At 43.0% G+C, this 25,681-nt stretch overlaps 1 protein-coding gene and 1 long non-coding RNA gene across 4 annotated transcripts in view; both read left to right on the top strand.

Annotated features, from left to right (window-relative positions):
* LOC136366657 (uncharacterized) overlaps nt 1-1,606 on the top strand; it is a 1,900-nt gene extending 294 nt beyond the window's left edge. The window contains exons 1-2 of the long non-coding RNA XR_010744549.1: nt 1-853; nt 1,470-1,606. The exon at nt 1-853 is cut by the window's left edge and continues 294 nt beyond it. This is a non-coding gene — a long non-coding RNA (uncharacterized lncRNA). The remainder of the gene's footprint in view (nt 854-1,469) is intronic.
* Nucleotides 1-25,681, top strand: part of ZNF423 (zinc finger protein 423) — a 581,899-nt gene that overhangs the window by 445,593 nt on the left and 110,625 nt on the right. The window lies entirely within an intron of this gene.

The raw sequence follows: 25,681 nt of genomic DNA on the forward strand, positions 1-25,681 counted from the left end.
CTCCCTAAACTCTGCCCAAGGTGTCTGATCTGAAATCTTTTCTCTCAGGTTTCCTGCCCGAGGGGAGGAGGGAGTGGGAAGAGAGTTTCGTCACTGAAACACAGAGCTTGGTACAGGCGATGGAGAGGTGTTGGGTGTGCAAATACAGTTTTACCAGTCGGACAGCTCCTTAGCCATGGCCCTCCAGTGGCTCCACTGTACTTGTCATTCTCCTTGGAAGTTCAGGGATTTTTAAAGAAAAGACCAAACTGTTTTTAATGGTGCTACAGAGATTGCAGTTTAAAGCCACACGATTAAAAATGAGTTTCTTTAAAGCCCTGAATTCTGTTTATAAAAATAGATGTTGAACATACGGTACAACATAAAAATCCATGTGGTCCTGCAAAATAAAAATTAAAAAAAAAAAAAAAAAGGGGGAAAAAAAAAAGGAAGAAAAAAAGAGAAAAAAGTAGAAAGCACTTTAGCCTAAACCAGATGTGCGAAAGAGAGCTCCTAAACATATTTTGTATTTTTTATTTGTGTGTATGTGTTTGTGTATGTGGGAGATATTTTTGGTTCCTGCTAGGCTTCTTTGCAGCAAAGCCCCTTTCTAGAATTTACTTTCCTTTATTAGAGTTGCAGCTCGGCTTTGTGTGGGCCTCTGGGGGTTTTGGCCAGCCGTTGGCAATTTCTCTCAGACACCCAATTACCCCTGACGTCAATGCCGTCTCTCCCATCTCCCTTGGGTGCCCACATTTTTTCCTTTGTAACACTAATAGCTGACTAGCTAAGTGCCTGTTATTTCCTTGGCAGAAGATTTGATTGTGTTTTGGGCCGGATACTAAATCCAAAAACTATGTAAAAATGTCAATAGGTGAGTGCACATTGATTTCGGTTAGTCACAGTGATATTTGAGCCCCTTTGGGGGCTCTGTCTGGGGAAGTATTTTACAAGAAAGATAATATAACAGAAAATTACTGGAGCTGCACAGGTCTCTGGTGGATTTCTTAGGGGCCTGCTAAGTTTCTGTAGAATCAACAAATGCTTTATTAATCTAAATTTGCGGTTTTGTTCCTGCCCGTCTTCAGACGGCTCTGGCCGGCCGGAGGAGGCTGGGGGGAGCGGGGCGGCGGGCGGCGGGGCCGGGGGAGGCTGGGGGAGGCTGGGGGCGGCCGCGGGCCCCTCCCGGCCGGCCGAGCGCTGCTGCGGCGGCAGATAAGGCGGGGGCCGCGGGTCCGTGCCAGCTGCGCGGGGCCGCGCTGACTGGGAGCGCCTGATAAGGGCCCCGAGCCGCGCTCCGCCGGCAGCGCCGCTCCGCCGCCGCGCTGCGGGGCCGCGCCTGCCGAACAAAGTTAAACACCACCGGCCCGGGGGCGGCGGGCAGGGCTGCGCTGGAAGATAATGGGAATTGATTCAATCAAAAGTCGCAGAGCAGCCTTGTTTTGCCTCGCAATTAATTTTTTTTTTTTTTTTTTTTTTCTGATTTTCAGACCGAAGTATCCGAAGAGCTCAGGTTGAACCCGAGCATATGCTGCGCTAAAAGATAATAAGCACATGCCCTCTTCAGCTTTTTGGGGGAAATTCAGGCCAAGAAAAGGCACAATTAAATAAAATGCACCCCCTTAAAGTTTTGAGTGCCGGGCTACAAGCTCAGCAGAGCGTGCTCTTGAGGACAGGGAAAATCAGTGGCTTTTTCAGGTCGCCGGTCTGTGTTCTTGCTGGCTACCAGTGATGAGCAGTCAATTTTGCCCACAAAGCCAGCAGATAGTGACACCAGAGAAAGGATTGTCAGGGGACCGAGTTGTGCAGTGTCCACGCGCTGGGCATTTCTGCAGCCCTTCTTTCTCTTCTGCTCTTCAGTACAACCTCATACCCCACAGCTCAAGATATATGTAGAGGAAGACAGAGATTGATGCCACTTGTATTTTTTGTATCAGTTGCTTGGCAGGTTTAATTTTACCAGTTAGGATTATTTTTGCTAGCAACTCGCCAGCCAGAAATTTTTCTTCTCTTTTAAGGGAATTCACCCCAATATAGCGTTCAGGAGTAGTAGTATAGTTTGTGTGCTGTGAGTAAATAAAACCTTTTAGTCTTTGGGAATTGCATCTGCAAGCAGTAAAATCTTATGTCAGCACAGTGTGTAGAGTGCAGGATACCTAATAGCTAGTAAACCATTTAAAAAAGTCTTCTGCTTGATCAGATATAGTTCTTAATGTATAGTGCTGTATCTTGCCCAGCACATAATTAGTATTGAGGGTGGAAAAGCCTCCCCTGTGGACCATGACACCACAGACCTAAACTGGCATTTTTTCACACATTAGAGTTTTCTTTCTTTAGTGGAGGACATTTCTTTGCTTGTTTTAAAAATCATTCTCTAGGACTTAACAGACTGTATTAGCTTATTGTGTATCTTAAATGAACCTTGCAAGCCCTAGCAGTGTATTCTTCTTCCCATATAGGCACTGTGTAGGGTGGGCAGGCAAGCAGTATTGTAATACCAGAGAGATCAAACGTTGGCTAGGAAAAAAAAAACAACCCAACCCTAACCTGAGAAATACGAATTAACCAACCCACTTTTGCAGTGATTTTGTTGGATCCCATCCTGGAACAAGTGTATGTATGGATATGCTAGGAAAATGAATGGGCCTTATTGAGGTAAGACACTGTGGTTTATCTAATCATGAAGAAGTTGGGATTTTCACTAGAGCTCTGTCATGTTTTCCTTAGAATGGCAACAGAAGATCTCTTTATGTGTGGGCCAGATTAATGAGAACTTCTTCCCAACTAGTGAAAGGGTGGGACATTTGCTGTCTGTTTGGGCAGGAGCAGGGTATCCTGATACCCTATCAAACAGACTAATAGTTCTCCTCTGCTGAAAGAGCTGGTAATCTGCCTTGTCATGACCACTGGTTATAAAAGGGACAAGTCAGCTGTGAAGAAAGATGACTTGCTTGAAGTAACCATGTAAAAAATTTGGCCTAATGCCAACATAACCATTGCTGATCAACTTTGGCAGGGACATGGCTCAGATTAGAGACTCCTTGTGTGGAAAAAAGGATTTTTGAATTTTTCCTTATAGGCTTGAGTGCCTACTGGGTTACTGTTGTCGACCTCCCCTCTTTGATGTTTCAGGTTCCAGTAAAATTAAACCCACAACTGTAACATGGTCTTGTCTCTTTAGCCACTGTGGTATCGCTGACTGTCCTTCTCTACCTTAAATACAGCTGGTGAACTGCTCCTAGGCAGTCAGATGTTTTTAGACTAGAGCAGTGCTTGGTAGCACACCTTTCCTCCTCCTCCCAGCCTGGCCAGTGTGCTCAGCCTCTTGGTCTCAGAAGTTCTGACAGCAATGTGGAAAACAAGTGCCAAAGCAAAAGTACTGTGAGGTCATTTGGATAGATAAAAATGAGTGAAATTCATGGAGATAAGGTGCACCCACTCGGCACCTCCCCACCTCTGTGCTCCTCCATGCTAAGGCACCCTGCTGTCAGCGGGGCTGCTGCCAGGCTGTGGTGGCATCAAGCACTCTCTGGGCTGAGCCACCAGCCCTGGGAGGGGCGTGAGGAAAGGACAAAACCAGCTTCTGCTGGGAAGATTTAAAATATTACCCGTATGCTAAGATGCAATGCTGAGTTTTGGGGTGTGAGCCAGTCTGTGGGGCACTGGCAGTCACAGGCAGCTGGAGGAGCTGGCCTCTTGTGCACCAACCCCTGAAATTAAAAAGGGGGAAGGTTTTAACTTAAAAGCGAAACAAAGAGCAGGGCTGGCTGTGCTCTCGCGGCCGAGGCGCATTGGTGGCTCTGGGTTTTCCTGTGTTGTGTCACCTCCAGTGCGGGTGCCGGCTGTGAGGCGCAGGCACAGCAGAGCCACCGCAGCAGGACGGACACGCTGCGCTCCCCATGCTGAGGTGGGACCTGTTCTCCTGCCCCACACACGTGTCTGTGGGGTGCAGAGAAGCCAGAGGCTGCAGTGGGTGGGCAGGGGGGTGGTGAAGGGGAAGGCGAGGTGAGGCAGGGTCAGTGGTGGCAGTGGTGGGAAGCGGGTGGCTGGCACCACGTCAGGGACACAGCAGGGCCGGTACCTCTGAGGATGGAGGGAAGGAGGCTGTGGGACAGCCCAAAAATATCAGGGTGAATTAGGAATCTCACATGAATCTTTAAAAATGTTTTAGAATTGAAAAACTTGAAGGTTTTGAGAACGTGTGGCACAGAAATGATCAGTATGACAATGTATCTCATACAGGACAAGTAGGCAAGTCAGTATGGCATCAGTTAGTTTATGTTGAGATAGCCACATAACATGAGCACTGGAGCAATGTGAATAGCCATTAAGAAGCATCAGAGTTCTGCTTTGTCTTTTAGTTGTATGCAAGTGTGCAGGAGACCTGTGAAATTGTTCTTTCAGCTCTGGTAGTGCCAGGTTTAAGGGGTGTTAGGTGAGCAATAGTGGCTTTCTGAAGCACATAATCTTTTTCTCCTGAATCTTTGAATGTGCATTAAATTCACCTAGGCCACCTTGAAATTTTGATAGTTTTTGGGGTTTGGGTTTTTTTCCAGCTCTTCATTATGTGGGCAGCAGTCTCTCCATTGCCATGCATTGATGCTTTCTTTTATATTGCTTTTATAGCCCCCCATTGTCCCTGCTCTTGAGTTCACAGAGCTGGTAGACAAAGCAGTTGGCAAGGAAAGTGAATGATTTCAGGAAGAGACAGACTTGCATGCTCTGACCATTGAGATGACAGAAATGTAGAAAGGATGGAAAGAGGGTAAGCAAGGTCTTGAAATCGGGGAAACTAATGGATTGTGTTCTAGAGGAAGGTTAGAGTAACAGGACTGGAAATGGGGGTAGAGGATGTGAGTCAGGGTGGGAACTGCCAAGAGGAAGATGAGAAATGTCAAAAAAGCGCAGGGAGAGAAGGGGAATAGACTGGTAAAAGGTAGAGTGGATCTGGAAGCAGTAACTAAGTGAAACACACAGGCTAAGATTGTTGACTCAGAAGAAGAGGTGGGAAGTGTAAGATGAAATTAACAACTTCAGCAGAGTTTCTGTATCTTCCATTCTTAAAAAAGTCCAAAACTTTGTAGAAGGAAGAAATGCATCTTCTTGATTTTACTTTCCTGTTCTTTTGGCCAAGCAGTTCTGCTTTCTTTTCCAACATTGATGGCTGTCTCATGATTTCCCTGAGACATTGTCATAGAAATAGACATGGAAAGCAAATGTCCTGCTTCTAGGAAGCACGGTCAGGTAGTCTCTTCTCTACCCAGTGAGAGAGGGGCTTCCAGTAGCTAGCCTTGAGAAAATTTTTTGGTAAAGTATTCTCAAAAAAAAAAAACTACTGAAAATGAATGATGACTTTCCTCTGGTAGCAAAAAAAAAAAAAAAAAAAAAAAAAAAAAAAAAAAAAAAAAAGACTTTGAGAAACAGTTTATATAGAGGTAATCTCCAAATCCCCTTTCCAAACTAAACTACTCTCTGATTGAACCTTCTGAGGAAAAAGAAAATGCAAAGTTTGAGTTTTGTTTCTGGTGCAGGTTGAAAAGGCTTAATGAGTAGTGCTCTGTTCTAGCAAAGTTAGATGAGAACTAGGTGATTGACTTGAAAATAAGGCAAAATAAGAATTCTGCAATCCCAAGAGCAAATGTTGCTTGAGTTCCTGGGTAAATAACTCAATTAGCTCTGCAAGATGCCCTTCTCTTGGGTTAGAGTCAGCAACCACGTTAGGATGTCCCCCCCCTTTGCAGGAATACCCATGGGTTTCCAGAAAGTGAGACAGGAAAAGGCACACAAGCTCCTAGTGACGGCAGCTTGAGCTCATTACTGTGATTTTTAGATATGCTGGCATTGTCTCAAGCCTGCATTCACATTTGTGGCCTTTCCAGACTACTTATCTAGGAGAGAATGTGTGCTCAGCCTGCTCCAGCTACGTCTGAGCTTGAGCTCAGGGCCCAGACAAAGCATACCACGGCTTGGGCAGCACCAGCACTGGGCTCTCAAAGATGCAAAGGCAGGACACAAAGTGGAGGTAGCTCTCCATGCAGATCTTTAACTTCTTCCTTTTGGTGATCCCAATGGCTTCTGAGGTTGTCTGAAAAAAATGCATCAAAAATAATTGGAACTATTAGTAAATTATTCCCTCCCATGAATGAGCATGTAAGTATTTTTCTAATGAGATAAAAGAAAATGAGTCTTATTCTGCACCATCCTTATTAGTTTGCACTCCAGTTAATTCCTTCATGTTAATTCATCTTGGAGTGTTGTGGAAGATCTCTCAGCATCTACCAGTGCATTTTGTGGGACAGTCTATGGAAAGGACAGAACATTTGCTGAAGAGCCTTTACTGTATTTTCCCATTAGAATTCTCTACTCAGTGCTGAGGTTTCAAGAGGCTTTGAGTGAGCTGGTTGAGCCTCCTTTTGAACCCATCATGGATTTTTCTTTGTATATTATTTCCTTTAAAGATTATTCCCTTCCTTATGGCAACCACCTTTTGCCAAATGAGTAAGGCACTGCAGTTCTTCCCAGCTTTTGCCCCATTTACCACCTTCCAAAAAGATTGCAGTGGCTGTGTGACCACGTCTCAGATTTTCTCCCAGAAGGACCTCTGATTTCTTTTCAATCAGTTAATTTAATTGACCAAGTTTATTTCCCTAGCCCTTGTGGCTCCCTGAGTGCAGCTATTCGTCAGAAGCTGGATCTTAAGCATCCTTTTCATGTTTTACCTGGAGAATTTCTTAAACCATCTCATCTGTTCTTGGCATTTGGGGCTAAGCCCAAAAGGGAAGCTCTCTCAATCAAAAGGCTATCTAAATGGATAATGTGATACTTTGAGACCTGTAACTAGGAGGCAAATGTCCCAGTCCCACTGCTCCTGTGCTGATCCCACCAGAGCCACTATAGCTTTGAAGGCTTGTTTGGGCAAGGTTCCCAACGCGGATGATTGCAAGACAGCTAACTGGAACTTGGTACATGTACCTAGCATGCTGCTTAGATGTAGAGCCTAGGCATGATGCCCACTTTGGAAAGCAGCTTTGTAGTCTATATCTGCTTAATTTAGTCCTCAGCTGGCCTCCTGAGAATGGCTGTTTGTTGCATGTTAGTGTCCAAGAGCAGGAAGCGATGGAGGGAACTTTCATCAGAAAGAAGATGAAGTAACTTGGCACTCATTGGAGTTTGGAGGCTAAGTTGCCTCTTAAAAGATCATCCTTACTGCTTGTCTAAGGAGTTTCCAAGCTGTAAATAGGATGGGAAGAAGGATGCCTTTGTATCCTGTGTTCCCCTTTTCTAGATGTTGTCTTGGTGATATGAGCTTCCTTCTTCAAAGTCTATAAAATGTGTTTGAATGCTTTTTATGCTCTAGTTTGGCATACAGCATAAACCCAAGTAAACTGACCTGAGACAGGAATGCATTTTCCCCTTCAGTGACTTCTGTCTGTGTCCACTGCTAGCATCTATATTAGCAAATACAATTTCTTGGGAACATTCCAGAGCTTTTCTTTTCCGGAATATTTTTAATAGTGCAAAGCACTGTTATTTCCTAGAAAGTTTTGTCAGCTCCTTCCACATCAATTTTTGAATCCTTGTTCTATTACTTCCTTATGACATGTTTTATTCTTTCTTTTTAAAAATAAACATTCAGGGGTTGGACTAGAGGATCTCCAGAGGTTCCTTCCAATCTTGGCTATTCTGTGATTCTGTGAAACATAAGTCAGGAGTAATTAGAGAGAAATGCACCACATTTGAAGTACAAATAGAAGGAAGTAAATGGTGTGATGTGTCACTACAGTCAATGGTCAAATATCTGAATTTTAATCTTGAGGGCTGAGTTAAATAAAAAGAGATCCTTTAAAATAACTTGACATTTCCTTAATGATCCATGAAAGGTAAATCTGAGCATTTGACTTCATTGCAATAATACAACTAGTTTAAATTTTTATTATTTTTAAGCCTGCAGCCAGCAGGCTGGAGTAAGTTATTTGCAGCATATTTTTAAAGTCCATATCGAAATATTAGCCATAACTGTCTGCTGTGTATAAAAAAAAAAAGAGGGGGGGGTGTGTATGTTTGAAGTTTAATCATGCTTCTACTTATGCTCAGTCCCAGAGCAATCCTTTTTTCTGCTGCTGAGCTCAAACAGCTAGTAGCCAGGTTTGATCTGCTGCCCCATGGAGCAGTGCCCTATGTGAATTTGAAGTTTTCTCAACCCGGGAGGCCTGCAAATAAAGACTAGCCTCAGGTAGCCAAAACTCTCCTTCCCAAAGCAGCTCCCCGGGCGCTGCCTGGAGCAGTCCTCCTGAAATTGTTTCAGGCCATTGCTATAGACTATATCTACTACTGCCCCTCTTACCCCTCCTTCCCTCTCCTCCTCCTGGCATAAGGGAGGAGTTTTGGAGTCCAGGAGTCCTATTTGACTTTAATAAAATGAAGAAAAAAAATTAAAAAAATAAAAAGCAGAGCAGTTTGTAGGGAACTGGCAGAGACTGTGGAAACAGGAGCCACAGCAAGACAAAACCCAGTGGCCTTCAAAACTTTTTTCCCTTCTTTCTCACCACATGACTTGGAGGATGTGGACAGTAATTAAAGGACCCCCTAGCTCTTCATTTTCTGTGCCTGGTCCTTTGATCTGGTTCGTGTCGGGTAGCTATTTTCATTGTTCCTGTCTTTTCTTTTATTCTCACCCAGCCCCTTTGATGTGAGCAATGATGATCTTTAATTCCAAAATAGGAGATGGGCAGGATAGCAGTACTGCCCTTATATAATGCATCTTTCACATCTTATTTTTAAACTTGAGCATAATAGGTGTAAGTCAGAGCCTGGGGAGCATTAACCCTTTCCATGCAGAGGAACTGCTGAGGAGGTTAACAGCCTATCACTTCCAGTCAGTAATGTCAGTCAGGCTAATCTTCTGTAGATGCCTACTGATGTGTTTGTGGAAAAGATTATTATTATTATTATTATTATTATTATTATTATTATTATTATTATTATTTTCCTGCAAATATGATGGATCTCAAAATATAATCTGGAGGGAGCTTTTCCTAATTGTTCCCATGTGGGAAAAATGTGCTGAGAAAGAACAGTAAAGCTAATGCAGTTATTCTGACTGGCTTCACTTGGCAGCACAGTGGGAGTGAAGCATACTGTTTATTAGTGTATGTTAATAAACTATAAGGGACAAGCTGCAGGTGGTGGTTTATAAACTGTTAGCTCAGGTAAGATAGATGACAATGTGGAGGTTATTAGTAACATTAGCAGGAGAGAAGGGCTGGAGGTTCTTAATGTTGTCTTGAAATCACAGAAGCCCAGTATGTCTCTTGTGTGCTGCCTCTTCCTCGCAGGATGCACAAACCATGTAGGTGCCACTCCAGCCAGGGTGCACCATCAGATGTGGCATGTGCAGGAACCCCTCTGCCAGCCACCTGGAGGAATACTCCTCTGTGCCAGGCTGCGTGGGGTGGTACATGTGACACCCCTGTGCCCCGCTCTGGAGGGTGGCACATGTGACCCCCGTGCCCCGCTCTGGAGGGTGGCACACAGGGTCCCCCTGTGCCCCGCTCTGGAGGGTGGCACACAGGGTCCCCTGTGCCCCGCTCTGGAGGGTGGCACATGTGACCCCCGTGCCCCGCTCTGGAGGGTGGCACATGTGACACCCCTGTGCCATGCTCTGGAGGGTGGCACACAGGGTCCCCCTGTGGCACAGGCGGGGCGGCAGCACGGTGGCCCCGTGTCCCGCGGTGCGGAGCCCCCCGTGCGCAGCCCCAGGCAGGCAGGTGGTGCCGGCGGAGCCGGGCCCGCGGTGTCCCCGGGGAGCTCCGCATTACCGCGGTCCCCATCTGCCTCGGCAGCACCTCCTCCCCGCGGGCCCCGGCGACAATGGCTCTGCTGCTGCTGCTGCTGCACCCTGCCCGAGCCGGCCCGGTGACATTTGCAGGGTTCAGCCGTCACAGCACAATCCGCTCGGGAAATGCAGCTGTAATTGTAAATAGGGAGCCCAGAATTTTCTGACTTCAGGTCTTGAGGCGCCCGCGCCGTGGAGGGGGGAGCTCAGCTTTCCCCAGAGCCTTTTATTTTAGTAGGATTTGTGACTGTCTGAAAATTTGGAAAACTGTAGGTCTGCTGCTAAGCCACATAAACATTAATTTTTGAACATCATGTCGCTGGTTTTCTGGTTTTTGTGTTCAGAAGAAGACCTAAATGAGCACTTTTTTTTTTTTTTTTTTTTTTTTTTTTTCTGGTAGAATTAATTGGAGGCAAAATAAAACAAATTGTCAGTAAGACATAACAAAGAAGTGGTGAGAATAACAAAGACTAATTGTGGTACTGGACAGAGGCAGCTTGAGTCTGATTATCTTTTAGTTTAAAGCCTGCCTTTTTCTTTTCATTCACAAAATATACATGCATAAGTAGCTTCATGTCTGCAACAATTTTAGGTGTGGATTTATTTATACCTTCATGACACCTGCTCTTTTAGGGACATATAATGTGTGTTGTGTTTGTTTAGTTCTTAAAACAACAGCTGTTTATTAGATAACTTTCAGGGTGATTCTTATTATATATTACGGTAATGGATCAGCAAAGTAGTTCCACAGATGCCTAACTTGAGCACGTGATGGGACACGTAGGCTTTTCAGCCTGCACTTGCTTAAACCTGAGCACACACTTAAACAGTTTGCTGAATGTGCTTTTAAATTTCCCACTTGAACATTATTTGGGCTGAACTTCTGTGTGTTTGTCTGTGTCTGTAAAGATTTTTTTTTTCTTTAGTTATTATTAAAATGCATTTGGTTCCCTCAGAATATTTCTGTTAGGCATGAAGGAGGAAGAATTCTCCTTGAGTTCTTCCAGTACAGTTGGTCTTTAGTGGTTTTGTAGCTGGAGTGCTTTAAGGAAATAAGGGAAGGAAAGGTTGTAGAAAGGAATAATATTTCACTGGAGCAGCTTCTAGAGTTGGAAAAAGTAGACATGCTTCTGAGACCTGGCAAAGGGATGTGGAACCTGTAATCTTGTCCACTTTTTCCAGCTATATCAGCTAATCTAATAATAGAAGCTTATAGGGCAATGTAATTTCTTTTTTTAGACAGAGAAAACAAACATTGAAACTGCGAAGGGGAAAGTTGGCACTAACAGACCTACCCTCAATGAGTACTAGGGCCCTTTCTTCACTTGGAAAGAAAAACAAAAATCCCTCTTTCTAAAGCAACCCTGTTTTAAGGGCTCAAGCACGCCCAGATAGCCTCTAGTTAGGTTTCAGCAGTCTAATGAAGCCTGCCTTTTTTGTGATTTCACTGCACATACTCCCTGCCTGCCTTGATTGGCAGCTGGGTAGCAGACCTCTGCAGCTGTGACAATTTGCCTGAGGGAGACTGTAAGTGTCTCATTGAAACTTGCATTGTAAAATCCTCCAAAATGCCTCCCATAATATTAGGCACAGGAGAAAAACACAGGTGTGAAAAACTTTCACAGATCCCATGAGTTCAATGTCTCTTGGCAGCTTTGGTGGATTCAGTGTTATAATATAAATTTTAAACTTGCTCTTGCAAAACAGAAGTTGCTCCGTCTTCTGTCACAAGAAGTGGTGAAATCCGGCTGCGCCTGTGCAGCGTTTGCCTTTCCAGGGCGATGAGGATTGGTTCTCCGTGGGGGAAACCTGTCTCCCTGCTCTGACTGGCAGTGTTTTCCGGCATGGAGAGGATGCAGGTGTCCCTGCTGCTGGGGCATCTTGCTGGCACGGCAGAGTTTTAGGGGTTCCTGTTTCTGAGTGAAGGCGCGGTCGCATCCTGTCCAAAAATGAGCACTTGTTGATTGATTCTGCTTCCAGTGAAGGAGGGATTTGAAAACCTAAAAGGGGTGTCCATGAAATCAACCTTCCTATATGTATGTACCATCATTTTCTCTTCCACTGGTTAAGTAGCTTAACATACTCCTCCCTGGCACATAGGTGAGATTCAGCATTGCCAGCAGGACTGGAAGATGAATCTCAGTTTCTGAATGCCTGATCCTTTTGCTCTTGTGTTTGTTCCCAGCTGCTTGCCTGTGTGTTATAGCAACTTTCCGTCTTACATTTGCCGTAAAGGAATCTCAATATGACTTCAGCCTTAAGATCTGGCACTTCAACGGTCTCAGTAGGTTCAACACAATATTCAGGAATTAAGATTCTGAAGAAATGCAAGCAGCTAAATTTAGACTTAAGAAACGTGCCTGATTTGAGTGAGCTGTGGATATGCTGATACATGGAAGTTTCCCTGCAAGCCAGCCAGGCTTTATTTGTTGCTTAAAGGGAGGAGATTTTAGTTAAGTTGGAACATTTGATTTGCTTTCTTGAATTGTTTTTGATTAGTGACTGAGTGCAAGGTTAAGCTTTAATAACATGTCCCATGTAATAAAATCATGCTGGTGAGTGATACATGTGGCTAAAGATTTAGATACACTAGTCTGTTAAACTAATATGCTTTGGAAATGCTCTGGAAATAAGCACATAAAATAAGAACCAAAGGCAGAGTTAAAGATTTTTTAACTCTTTCTGGGGCTAAGATTTTTGTGACTAGACTGGCCTGTTCTGGCAAGCCGGGTGAACAAGGCGGCATGGCTGCAGCCTTGATAAAAGAGTTTTGAATTCAGTAATGAAAACTGTGAATGCATCACTGAGTTTCTGCTACGGTGAACTAGTGACAGACCCAGTGACTAGTTAAAGCTGAAAATAACAAATCTCAAATTCAAACGACATTCAAAAGTTTCACGAGAAACTCTTCAGTACTTTTCACCTTCTTTTCTGAACTACAAACTTTGGTCAGTCCAAGACAAGTCAATGATGCTGTAATATGTAGATTTTGTGAGTTGGTAGTTGCAGTAGGGCTGAGGGTTTAGTTTCAGATTTTTATCAGGGTTTTCTGCTCTCGGTGCTTTCCTAAGAGGCACGAAACTTGTGCTGATGTATAGTGATTCAATGTACTGTAAACTACACAAGAGGGCTCAGTTTCATGGATGTGTGAAGCTTTTGTGTAAATGTTTTTAGTGGTGTCAATTGAGAAGCTGAACTCAAAGTTCAGTTGAGCATTAGGGGTATCAATTGAAAGCTCAATTGGAGTTACTTGCTTTTTGAGGCTGGTTCATTTCACAGGAACGTTTTAAACAAACTTTGCGAAGCAGTTCAGTATTATGTTTCTTAGTTCACGGATGAGGAAACTGAGGCACAAAGCTATGGAGTTTCTTACCTTTCTAATGCAGTTGGGAAAGTTAGCAGAACATGGAGCCTCCTGACAGTGCTGCTGATGTGTTACTGACTGCTGTGTACTGCTCCTTGTCATGCAGGGAGTCTAGTTTGTCAAAGGGAAGGGATCTTGTCTCATCACTGAGGAAGGAAATTGATTTAAATGTCAAAGGTTGGGAAAGCCATTGTCTTCGCTTTTATGGCAGTGAATGTGTCATGTTCCTCTGCTTACCAAATAAATAAATGAAACTATAAAGAAAATGGTAGTTTTGGAAAAAAAAACCAAACCCCTCCCCCACACACAAAAAAAAAAAAACTCCACAAAAAAAACCCACCAAAAAAACCCCCCAAAAAACAAAACAAAACCCCAAAAAAACCAACCAAAAAAAAAACCAAACCCAACTGAACAGCATTGTAATCCAGAGCATCTGTTTTCTACTGTATTTTTTCCCCTGGTCTCTTTTTATAATTTACATCCAAAGCATGAAGTGACAGAATTTGGCAGACTCAGATCTGTACAGTAGAGCTTAATGGTTTTGTAGCAGGGAATAAATAAAGCCCCTCAAGCCTGCTTAGTTCTCACCCATGCACGTGAGCAGGGAGTGGGGGAAGGAGTGTCGTATTTTTCTTGGAAAAAGACCTTTTTGGTTTCTCCTAATCTGGCACCTGGAGGTCCAGCTGTGCTGGCTTGAGGCTGTGTGTAGCCCTGTGCATGGGAAGGATGATGGACAGGCCGCAGTAGAAGTTGAAATGTTTCACGTCTCTACAGGCAATATGTATAGCTATATTTGTGAATAGTGGCAGTGCGCAATTGGAGGTGCAATTACTCTTCAAACAATGATTTGCCAATAGTGCTTCAGTCTGGGCTGGTTTCTGTTGTGATTTGTGGGGAGGGCCAGCAGCGCGTGGATTTTCCAGCTTTGCTTGCTCGTGCTACAGCAGCCATGGAGCCTCTGTGCCTGCCATCATTGCTTCCTGTCTCCATGAGCTGACTGTAAATTATTTTTCCTGGTTTGAGCTCTGCACATGGCCTGGAAATGTGTCACTCTGGTTATGTTTGGCTTGGTCTTCTGCTAATTTATACCAGTTTCTACTTCAATATAATTCCACTTGGTTTAATTCAATGGCAGTATTTCTAATATAATGACTTAGGTATAAGTAAGAGTATTGGGTTCATTACTCCTAACAGTTTAGTAATCTTGATTTATTTTTGTTCTTCAGTCACACAAATGCCAAGGTTAATTTGCTCTTAAACTTGATTTTCTAGGACATAAAATGATTCCATATTTAAAGAAGAAAATAGAGGACAGTTTTATTTTGCAAAGTGTCTAGGTTGGGGGATGGTGGGTTTTGTTTGTTTAGCTTACAGAACTTAGAAAATGTTGGGTTAATATTTGAGAAATGAAAGATTTATTATGTCCTCACTGGTACTCTTGGATCCTCTGGATTCCTCAGCTGCGGATTGGGAGCTGATATGGAGTGGCACATACTTGGCCCAAAATTTTTCCAGTGCCCCTAGTAATAAGTGGCTTTAATGGAGAACTTTTCACAGCAGAGGACTGAGAGATAAAGTCTGTGCTTTAATAAAGACGCTATGTCTCCACAGTGTACATTAGTCAGTGAGTTAAACAAGCATCAACATTAAAACAGACATTATCCCCTGCAGTGTATTTTCTTAGTGCTTTGTCCATTACAGCTCTCAAATGGTGAGGTTTCTAGTCCTTCCTGTTGGAAACATCTCTCTTCTAACATTTGTTGTGGATATTTTCCCAGTGTCTAGCATAAAATTATGCTTTCTTCTCTCCTCCTGTCCTCCCAAATGCTCAGTGTAATGCAGTGATGGTGTTTACCGTACATGAACCCCTTGGAAGCAGTTCTTGCACCTTCCTTAGCTGTTCTTTAACAAAGATACATACAATCAGACCTTTTAACCTTTCCTCATAAATCAGTCCATCCAGCTCATTAATCACTTCTATTGCCTTCCTCTAAATTCTCTCCAATTTGTCATCATCCTGTGGCTGGGGACAGCTTGGTGACCACAGCCCTGCACAGAGGTTCAGTACCAGCCCACTGCACCCAGGGATCAGGATTTATTTATTTTGTCCCTCCTTTCTTTTGCTTTTTCCAGTCAGATATATCTCCTACCCACTCTGCATAATAATTTCTTTAAAACATTTATGGAGATTATTTGCAGTCTTACACACTCTGTACCATTCTTTGATGTTGAGTTAGCAGAGGTTGAAAGAGCAAAGGATGGAACATGACACTTTGTGTCTCTCACTCTGCTCCCCACCCCAAATAAACAGCACAACTTTTCACTTGGTGCATATGATCATACTGAATGTGAGGAAGGAGGTAGCATTAGAGAGCAAAAAAAGAGGCTGAAAATATAATTACCTTAATTGTGAATCCTAAGTAGTGCAGGCAGCAGGGGCGGCCCTGACTGGAAGAAATCAGAGGGTCACTAATTCATACTGCCAACATCCTAATTAGCTGTGCAAATGTAATGTTTATATTGTTGGGGATGGATTACAATATCCATTGTAGAATGGAAAGAAATAAATGAATTGTGTCAGTGGAGCTATGTAGGAAACACTCCTGCCACCCCATTAAACCATGAGAAGTAGCTTAGCTACTAAAAAAAGTTTGTTTTCAGGCTGATGCGCAAGTCTAATTGGGTTTCCAAAGAAAGGAACATGTTTTAATTATTAATTAGAAATCAGAGGAGTAAAAGAGTGGAAATCTGCTTCAGCTGGAGGTTTTGCTCAATGCTGGATTTCTCCTTAATAAGCTGAAACATTCCAGGCCTGCCTTAGTTAGCGGTTGGGTGCAGTGGCTTTACTCGGGGGGTAGACATCTTAATGCTCATGTAATTATCATGTAATTATTTTGTAATGTGGGATCAAAATTTTGCATAGATGGCATTCTTTCACTGAACTTGAAAAATAAAAAAAGCGTTCATTAATGCAGTGATTCAGGCATTTTGGTCTAAGAAAGAGGGTTTCCTCATCCCCCTCCCTATCTCTTTAAGACACAAATATTTTGAAACAGTTTTAGAGATGGTGACCTCAAGATGAATAGAATTATTTAATTTAGATTTTGTTGAATATTTATCAGATTTTTTGTTGATAATACTGCCTTTCAACAGAAGTGTCAAGTGGGTTGCAATTATCATCAAAGCTGATAGGTACAAATAAGCGATGATCCTGTCTGCTAACACTGGGTGTGCAGGTTCATAGAGGGGAATTCTTGTGGAAGTCGCTTTCTCTCTGCATTTTCCTCTTTGTTGCCATTGAACTTCTGCAATCAAAGTTGTTAAAGACTGATAGGCTTTGTCAGAAGATGTTAAGTGGATTATGGCCCATCATAATAAATATTCCCTATGGAGAGACAGGGTATGCTCTCATGAACAGAGAGTATGGAGCTGCCTCTTTTGACTTGTGCTTTTTGGTGCCTAGAAGTTCTCTTGAGCAGAGTTCTGCTCTGTTTACAACTGCACACAGCTTGTCTGAACAGATGAAAACGTTATTGGGCCAGTGCTGTAGCTCTTACAGCTGGAAAACACTGACAGCCTGGATCCAAGCTGAATCACAAGTTAAACCTGACAAGTTAAAGAACATAGCAAGAGCTGCTGGCTCTTGAGTTGCCAGATGTTTGTAGATCCATGTGTGTCTTAAGGGGAGCTGCCCATTAAATGTCTCAGCTTTAATAGGAAAAGGGGACGGGAAAGAAGAGCATATGACTCCATATGGCTCCCTCAGTGTGGCAGTAAATCCTTCTGTTAGTGGGGTGCAACTGTGAGGAAGTACAGAGCTGTCTCCTGATGTTGCTGTTTCATAGCAAAAAATCCATGGAGGAGATGGGGAGGATATAGCTAATGTGAAGTGGATGGTTTCCTTTGGGGTTATGGCTTCCATGAACTTGTAGATGGAGCATTATAATAAACAAAATATCTGACTTAACAGAACAACCGTTAAGAACATTTAAATTGGCCTTTTTTTCATGCGTCTGCTGAAATTATTATGTTTGAAAATGTTTGGTTTGTGTTCACAAAAGAAGTAAAATTTGCTGATTGTGGGCCATTTAGCACCTGTTTCTGCCTGTAAGACTCAATATACCTTTTCCAAAACCTCATTTTGAGAAGGAAAAAGATAGTTTCTTGGTTGTTCTTTATCAGATAGCTGCACTGTGCTGTCCTACCCCTTCTCTATAGGTTATTTACATGATGTTTAGTAGTAAAGAATTTGACAAAAATAGATACAAGAATCAAAGAGGGACACTATGATTTGTGTTGCTACCAAGAGCTGTTTCTGCTTGTTTGAACTGTAAGGTAGCTTTGGTCCCCTCTCCCTACCACCAAAGTTTTCCCTATTATCAAAAAGGAAACCACCTTCATTACTTGCATTCTCCCAGCAGAAGTCAGGTTACGCTTCATACTGTAGTGGAAGTAACAAGTAATTAAGAATAACAAGCAATTGTGATTAAAAACTCAAAAGAAAACCTTCACTTTCAAGGGGCCATATGTTGGTAAAAATGCTCTCCAGCTGAAGCATATGGATGAGTGGAATGTGGGATCTCCTGCACATTGGGAAGAGGCCATAATAATTTGTGACTTGACATATTATTGCCATGTTTCCTTTTGATCATGCCAGACATCCACAGGTCTCTGTCACATCCTTGTAGGAGAATGAACATGGGTCTCTGCAAACTATCTTAGGTTCAGAGTTAAAAGCAAGTGTGCTTTTAATTTGAACAAGACCAGCTTTTAACAGAAGTTGCCTTGGTCAGATGACAGAGTTAATAGTCCTGTCCCGTCCCCTCTCTTGCTGGAACCTGGATAAACAGTTCCAAGTACCATTTTGAAGGCTGTTTTGCCAAGTGTCTGGCAAATGCTTCATGTCAAAACATCCATCTTTTCCCCCTGTGGGCAAAGAAAAAGCCCAACTCACTAGTATGTTTGTTGGTCACACTAAGAAGACTATACACACCATCCAGTAAAATGCTATAGCTTCAAAAGTGGAACTGGTCCTTTGTTTTGTGGAGGCTGCTTTATCCCTTTGTGAAAAAGGAAGCACAAAGTGCTGCTGTGGGGCAATCATAGTGATGTATGAGGAACTTTGGATAGTCTTTGATCAACTTCAGCTTCATGGAGACCTTGCAGCAGTTTTAGGCTGAGATTCGTAGAAGAGTGCACAGTGATATCTCAGAAAGGGACATCATGAAGCCTCCTGTGTGTGTGAAGAGAGTGCTGACAGTGACATCTGATCTCTTGAATATGTTCGGCAGTTGTACCTCCTGGCACAGCCTTGGTAGTTTCTTCATCCACTGCAACTTCAGGAAGCTCATCTGGTTGTGTGGGAGAGGATGTGATTAGCAGCAGTGGCATGTGCCTAGCACTGCTGTGTGATTTGCAGAGGTGCTTGTGAGATGCCTGAAGGGTGTTTATGTTCACGTTGCCATTTTCAGTAATCAACTCTTATTGATTTTTTTCAAAAGAAATCAAAATTATTTTATAGGAAAATATCATGGAGGTTTCTCTTTGATTGATGGATTTTTGATTTCTAAAACTTGCAGCAACTTAGAAGCTTTTGTACTTTTTGGCCCCCTGTGCTTCAGCACACACATAAACCTGTCTTTGAACTGGTCTGGGAAGTGTTTGACATTGAACATTTGCTGATAGATTGTTTTTCTTCCTAAGCCATCAGTGGAACAACTTGCTGCTTCCTTGCATGAAAATGCTGGCCCACCTCCATCACCCTCAGCACCAGTGAACCCCAACACAGCCAAACTAACCTCCTTATCTAACTTGAATGCAGGCAGCATCAAGTTTAGAAGGTAGTATATCAGTAAGATATCAGTAGTATATGTTTTGTAAGTTTTTGCATTGCACATTATCAGTAGAAATGTTTTTTAATGGAATAGAGTCAAACAAAGCAAAAATTTCAGGCCCTATAGGTACAAATTTAGGTATTGTTTAGTCTTCCTTCATATAGAGAGGCTTTTGCAGTCAGCTACCCTGCAGTGGGCTAATGCTGGCTGGCTGCCAGATGCCCACCCAGCTGCTCTCTCCCTCCCCTGCCTCAAGAGACTGGCAGAGAAAGAAAGATGAAAAAGCTGCGTGGAGATAAAGACAGGGAGATGGCCCAGCAATTACTGTCATGGGCAGAACAGACTCCATTTGGGGCAAGCTAACTAAATTTTCCTTCGTGCCCCAGGAGTGCTGGGCAGTGGGGGGTCACGGCCAGTGCAGTGATGGTCAGTCAGCCGTGGGTCTGTGGTGGGGCCAGCTGTATCCAGCACAGGGCAGCCCCTGAGCCCTCCTCCCAGGAGGCCCCTGCAGCCCCAGAGCACAGCCTGGCCACGCACACCCAGTGCATGCTCACATTTCCAGCCTGTGCTGTGCAGCACAGCCTGGCCAGCCTGACCCCTGGCCTCCAAGCAGATGTCTCCAACTTTTCTTGCCTGCTGTCAGGGTAAGTAGGTGATGGGCTCTCACACGAATGTTGATCCTGAGCCTGGCTTGTGGAGGCCCTCTTTGATGTTTTATTTTGACTACTTGCCAGGGGGTCCAGTTTTTAAAGCACAGGGGTAACGATCAGATTATTTTTATTATCCCTGCTTCAGAATTCACTGTTCTGCAGGCATCATTTCCTGCACTCTTGCTGGGTAGCAAAATGTCCCCGAGAAGGACGTGCCACCAGATGCAAGATCTGTTTCTGTGTTGCTGGGAGAAATAACACAGGGACTGCAAAAGTTGCCTGGCTGTTCAAATATTAATGTCACAAACTGTGGCTTGCTCTTCACTGCTTTCCTCATTTAACCATCCCAGAGCACTATTTGGAAACAAGAACAATGCACCTGGTGGGTCAAGAAAAGCTTTCCTTGCTTTTGTGCTGGATACCTGGTGATGTGTGTTAGCATGTCTTGGTGCAAGAGTAAGTGTGTGTTGTAGAAAAACTCAGTACAGAATTAATACCTGCCTGGAGGTTTCTATGTACTTTGCTGGGAAATTCAGCCTTATCAATCATTCTTTGTGTTTCACTCTTCAGAATAAGTACCATTCAGATTTATGGGCTGCCTAATTTATTAATCTGAGTAAAAAGAAGACAAAGATATATCTGATTCATTGAATATAATCTTTTGGGCAGATCAGGAAGATGAAGAAAAATACTGAGTGCTGGCTTGCAATAGAAAGCTTCAAATATTATCATTTGATCTAGAAATAAACTGGCAGAGCACAAAGGTGCCTACATTTAACATTCATAGCATTTTACCACTAGATACAGTGCTTACCTCAGATGTCAGAAAATAAGAGACTTTGCACAAAAGCTGGGTTTTATTCATTTTGTGACACTCTTCCTAATGCTATCCAAACCAGCATGTGTTGGTCTAATTGCCCTTCTGTATCTCCATTTTTATATCACTGTAGCTTCTTTGGAATTTGGAAATTCTTGATTACCCTGTGTACTGTAGCATTTGAAACTGTGCTTGAGCCTAGCTGTATTTTGATGCCCCTGCTTGCTTTAAATGGCAGAAGCACTGAATATGAATTAGAATATATTAGCATTTTGCTGACTTAAAAGATGACATTTATTGTGAGGCATAAAGAGTTAATCTTAGACTTTTAGCTCTGAGCTTACTTTACTGAGCTTCTGCATACACGTGTTAATTTTCTCAGATGAGGGATAATGGATGTCACTTGAGAAAACAATACTGATTTGGGTTCTTTCATAGTTTGTGGGTTTATGTCCCACATGGTATAGAAGCAGGCTCTGGGAGATTGCCTGAAATATGCCTGGCCTCTCAGCTGCACTAAAAATAATTCCTGCTTCCCTTATTTCTAGAAGTAATTCTGAGATGCTGCAAACCTTTTACCAGCTTCTTGTTTAGGAAAAAGATTTCTCTTCAGCTTTCGAATAACAATAGGGGAATGGTCTTTAGCTGTGACTGCTGTATTTCCAAACCACTCCTTTGTAAAAATACATGTGTGTTGTGGAATTTGTTTTGTTTTATCACTTTTGTTATGAATCGTTCTTGGTTGGGTGACCTTTCTTTGAGAGCAGCAGTTCACATTGGATTTTGGCAAAATGGATTTGATCATCCTTGCTTTACTAAGCACTAGCACCTAGATGACAGTAATTCACCCTCTAATACCCCCACAAAACCTATTTATGCAGAGCTTGACATGATTTGCAGTCTCTGTAAAGGAGGAATATAGGACTTAAGCAGTGCCTAGAATTATTTTTTTGACCTCCATTTAAGTTATTGGTTGAAGTATTAGGCTCTTCAGACAACTAAGCTGTCCTTGCTCTAACCTGACACTTCACACCTTATAACAGAGCTGCACTATCAATTCTGTGGCATTCGTGTGTCCCCCCTCCTAACCTGAAGGTGGAAAAATTGAAAGGGATATTGCTGCCCAGCATTGGAGAGTTTCAGGCAGCTAGTTAAATTGATCTTGGTAGTGATAATAGTCCAATTTAAGGCAACACAATCATAGCCTTTTATTAATATTTTCTGACCGCTGTCCACTGTAACTTTGTAACACGTTGCTGGTGAATGCCTATAAGCATCCCAATGTCAGGGCACTCATTTGAGCTTTGTGATCCACAGCACATACAGGTACAGAGGTGTTATTTTATTTGTTTGTTTCTGGAAACAGAAAAAAAAAATCCTGGGAATTAATAGATTCTAGAGATTTTTTTTTCCAACACCAATTTTAAGGAAGCGTGTGAATGGAAAAATTTGTTTGTGAGAATTCAGATAACATCTGCATTAATATGGTATATTGTAAGGATCATTAATGTTCAGAGTATATTATCAGGTGTTCTCTAATGCACTTTTGATGAGCTGTAATGATGCTTGCTGTAGTGTTTTTTCATCTCTACTCTCCCTCCCTTTTTTTTCTGCTTGATTGTAATAATGACTTAACCCAGGTGGTAGACTCTATCCAGAAAGTGCCCAAGGGAAATATTATTCCCTAGTACCAGCAAACATCACAGATAGTCATTGAGTTCACTATGAAGTTTCCTCAGGAGAGAAGATCTTGGATCTTCCCTTGGGTACCTGGACCTGCCCCACATTTGCAGTGTAATAATCTGGCTTTGGGATGAGATGGAGAAATGGTAGAGAAAAGCAAGATGAAAAATGTAAGTGGAAGGGAAGGAAAAAAGCCTTTTGAAATTACTGATTTTTGTCAGAATATAAGTTGTCCTAGAATAAGGTCCTGGAAACTATTTGGATCATTTTGAGATTCTTATTAAAGAGCACAGTTCAGTTTAAAATGACAAGGATGAGTGCAAGGATAGACATTCTTCCCTTTGGGTATCTCAGGGTATTGGTTGGCTATGATCCTGCTAGAAAATACTTCTGGTTTTTGGATATGACTGATATTTGTCCTTAATATTTGTCTTTTGTAGCTCTCTTAATCTGCACTATCAGCCAGGAAATGTATTTTAAAGCTCTGGTTTCCTGGTCCTTGTTATGCCACCCAGCTGCACAGAACAGCAAGCTTTAAATAAATGTCACGGATACGGTGTAGCTTTGTCAAGTAGACAAGGTCCAAAAGTGAAAAAGTGAAAATGCAGGCAGTGGTGATAGAAAAATACTACACATGCTTTTCAGCTGAGCAAAGCCTTTGTAGTAGTGAGTGTGCAGAGTGTCAGGTATCACTCACTGTGTGCCATTAGGTTTTATTGGCAGTAGCCAGCACAGGCACTACAAGCAAGAGTAAATCACGTTGGTTGTTCAAAAGATGGTCTCTTGTAAGTTTACCTGGGTTTGCATGCATGTGGGAAGAAGGGGCTTCTTTGTTTTCTTATTTTTTCCAAATTTCTCTTTCATTGTTTGTAGAAGAATTCAAAAATAAAGTACCCAGGAAGAAAATGATGTTGTTAGGTTGCTTTTGGCTCTGTTCTATTGAAAGCTATACTTTGCAAATGTAATCTGTAACAGCAAACGGTGTACAAAGGGAAAGGAGTTGTGTTGTTGCACACAGTGCTTTCCATTTTCTGTATAAAAACTTGTTTAAATAATTTTGTGCCTTCCCCTTTTCACTGTCTTTCTTAGGCAGCAGCTGAGGGCATGCCCCTGTCAGCCCAGGGCTGTGCATGTGGTGTGGGGAGATCTTTCACAGCAAAAGGGGATGCAGGGAGGCTCAGGCAGCTCCCCCACCAGTGGCTGTTTTGCTGGGACAGATTTTCTTTGAGGTTGTTCTTATTTCTGAAATGCTTTGTATTATCTCTTATCCACCCGCATCTGCCCCCTTAATATTCTCCATGGATGAGGCAGGACTAGAAGGGCACTCTGCAAGTCTCCTAAAATGGAAATGAAAAACCTAAGTGATATCTGGCCCAAAACTGTTTTAGATTTCTCTTGGAAAAAAAGAGGCTTTTTAGTGGTCTTGTACTTCTGGGAGCACGGTTTCCCTCCCCAGTGAGATGCATTTTGTGTCAGCTGCTTCTATATTAAAAAAAAGTCTCCTGAAATAACTGCTTTTGGCTTGTCAGCATCTGGCAGCCCTCCTCCTGAAGCAGGCACCACCAAGGTCCCATGTGAGCAGGAAGGGCCCCTCTCTCCCTGTATGGCCCCTGCAGAGAAGGGGGTGCCTGGCCCGGCCGGGGTCACAGGTGGGGCAGCCCAAATGGATTGCACTGCTCTTGCTTCTGATGTGCCTGGCCCGTGCTTGCACACCCCGATTAAATTTCTGCTCTTGTCAGTCCATTAAACCTCCCAAAGTGATTTGTTCTCCCCAGAGAATCACAGGAGAGGGGGTGGAAAGGTAAAAAGAGAAAGGAGAAGAATAAAGAAGGGCTGGCGGGAGGAGAGGACAAACCAAAAATGAGTAAAACAGAGCTGCTGAATCCAATAGCCAAGTATTACATTATAGACTCCCAGTCTGGATATAAACAAAATGTTTCCTTAGAGCAGAACTGCATCCAAAGCTTAGAAAAAACGTTTTCCAGAGGTGAACCAGATGTGCTCTGTCCTGCCTCAGAAGCGGGAGAAGGTGACTCACCTCTTGCACCCCTCTCAGCCCCCAGCCCCGCTCTGCACTGCGAGCAGCCAGCAGGATGGTTCTGAGGGGTTCCTTGTGTCCCATAGCTGGATTCCTGGGTGATTCCTGCTGCCCAGGGCAGGTACCCGGCCGGCCTGGCCTCTGCCTCCTGCAGGAGTTGCATCTCTCACTGCTGCTGAGTCCTCTGTGTAGCTGCCTTGTGCCTTGGTGGCCCTGATGTGACCAGGCAGCTTTGCTGAGGCACTGTGTGACATTGCTAAACTGGGTGGGTTTTGCAGGCTGGTGGTGAGGCTCACACAGCTCAGTGTGACAGTGGCCACCATGCAGTGGCTTCCCCAAGTGCCCCTCCAAGGGAGCCAAGGACAGAGCAGGACAAGGCTGAGTCTCTTGATGGGTTTCAGGTCACCCAGCATCTTGTCTTTGAGGAGTCCAGATGAGTTAAAATATCATCCAGCTAAACGGAAAGTGTTTCCTTCAGAAACAAAAAAAAACCCCATGCCAAAAGAGCACCAGTGTTGTCACTAAGTTAATAAAAGTAAGGAAATTAATACTTATAGTTGACCTCCAATACCTAGGCACAGTGGGGTGTAGCAAGGAAGTAGTTAGAAAGGCACCATGGTGAGCCTTTGCAGTGAATTATCTTATTTTTATTAACTTTCTGACAACCTCGGTGAATTTCCTTTCTTTATATGAAGTGATTAAAAAACCTAATCAGATCATGTAATTAAAATTCATAATTACACAATCTCAGAGTTTTTTATAATTACTGTACATGGTAAATATTGTTACCTGATAACACTCTGCACAAAAATTCTGATGAATTTACGTAGGATGGTTAGGAGGTGTCTGATTTCCAGTGTTTGCAATGGAACCTTCTTTAACAACACTAGATAGATAGTAACACTTTTTAAAATGGAAAATACAGTGAAACTCCAAAATAATGACTCAGTTGTCCTTTTTTAAAGCTTTTGTACATATTGGGCAGCTGGTATGTGTTGACATGGTGTGTTTCTGTGCATTTATAATGGCTGTTTCCTTTGTGCTCACACCTCTGCTTCTGTTTTGCTAGGCACCACCCACTGGAAAATGGGTGTTTTGATACAAAGCAACACAGTAAGAAAAAAAATCCAATCAAATCCAGTATCTCAATTCTAGCCAAAGAAATGAATTAAAATGGAGTCCCTTTTAAGTCTGTGTACAGTGACTTCAGGGTAGACATGATGTTGCAGCCTTCCTGATGTCAGGTAGCCAGGAGGTCCTGGACTATGGTTGTGTTCATAGAAAATCCAAAGATGCAAGGAACGATAATCCTAAATAATGGGAAAATTGTTACCCAAAACCAACCAAACAAACAAAAGTCTTATGTGTCTTTAAAATCAGCTCCCAGAAATCCAGGCCCCCAGCCTCTAAATACAGATAGATAGTTTGGGACAGATGGGGAGTTGAGGCTGGTACTCATAACTCTTGTTATTCATCCTTTT

This window comes from Sylvia atricapilla, chromosome 12 (genome assembly GCF_009819655.1).
Source record: "Sylvia atricapilla isolate bSylAtr1 chromosome 12, bSylAtr1.pri, whole genome shotgun sequence".
NCBI lineage: Eukaryota > Metazoa > Chordata > Aves > Passeriformes > Sylviidae > Sylvia > Sylvia atricapilla.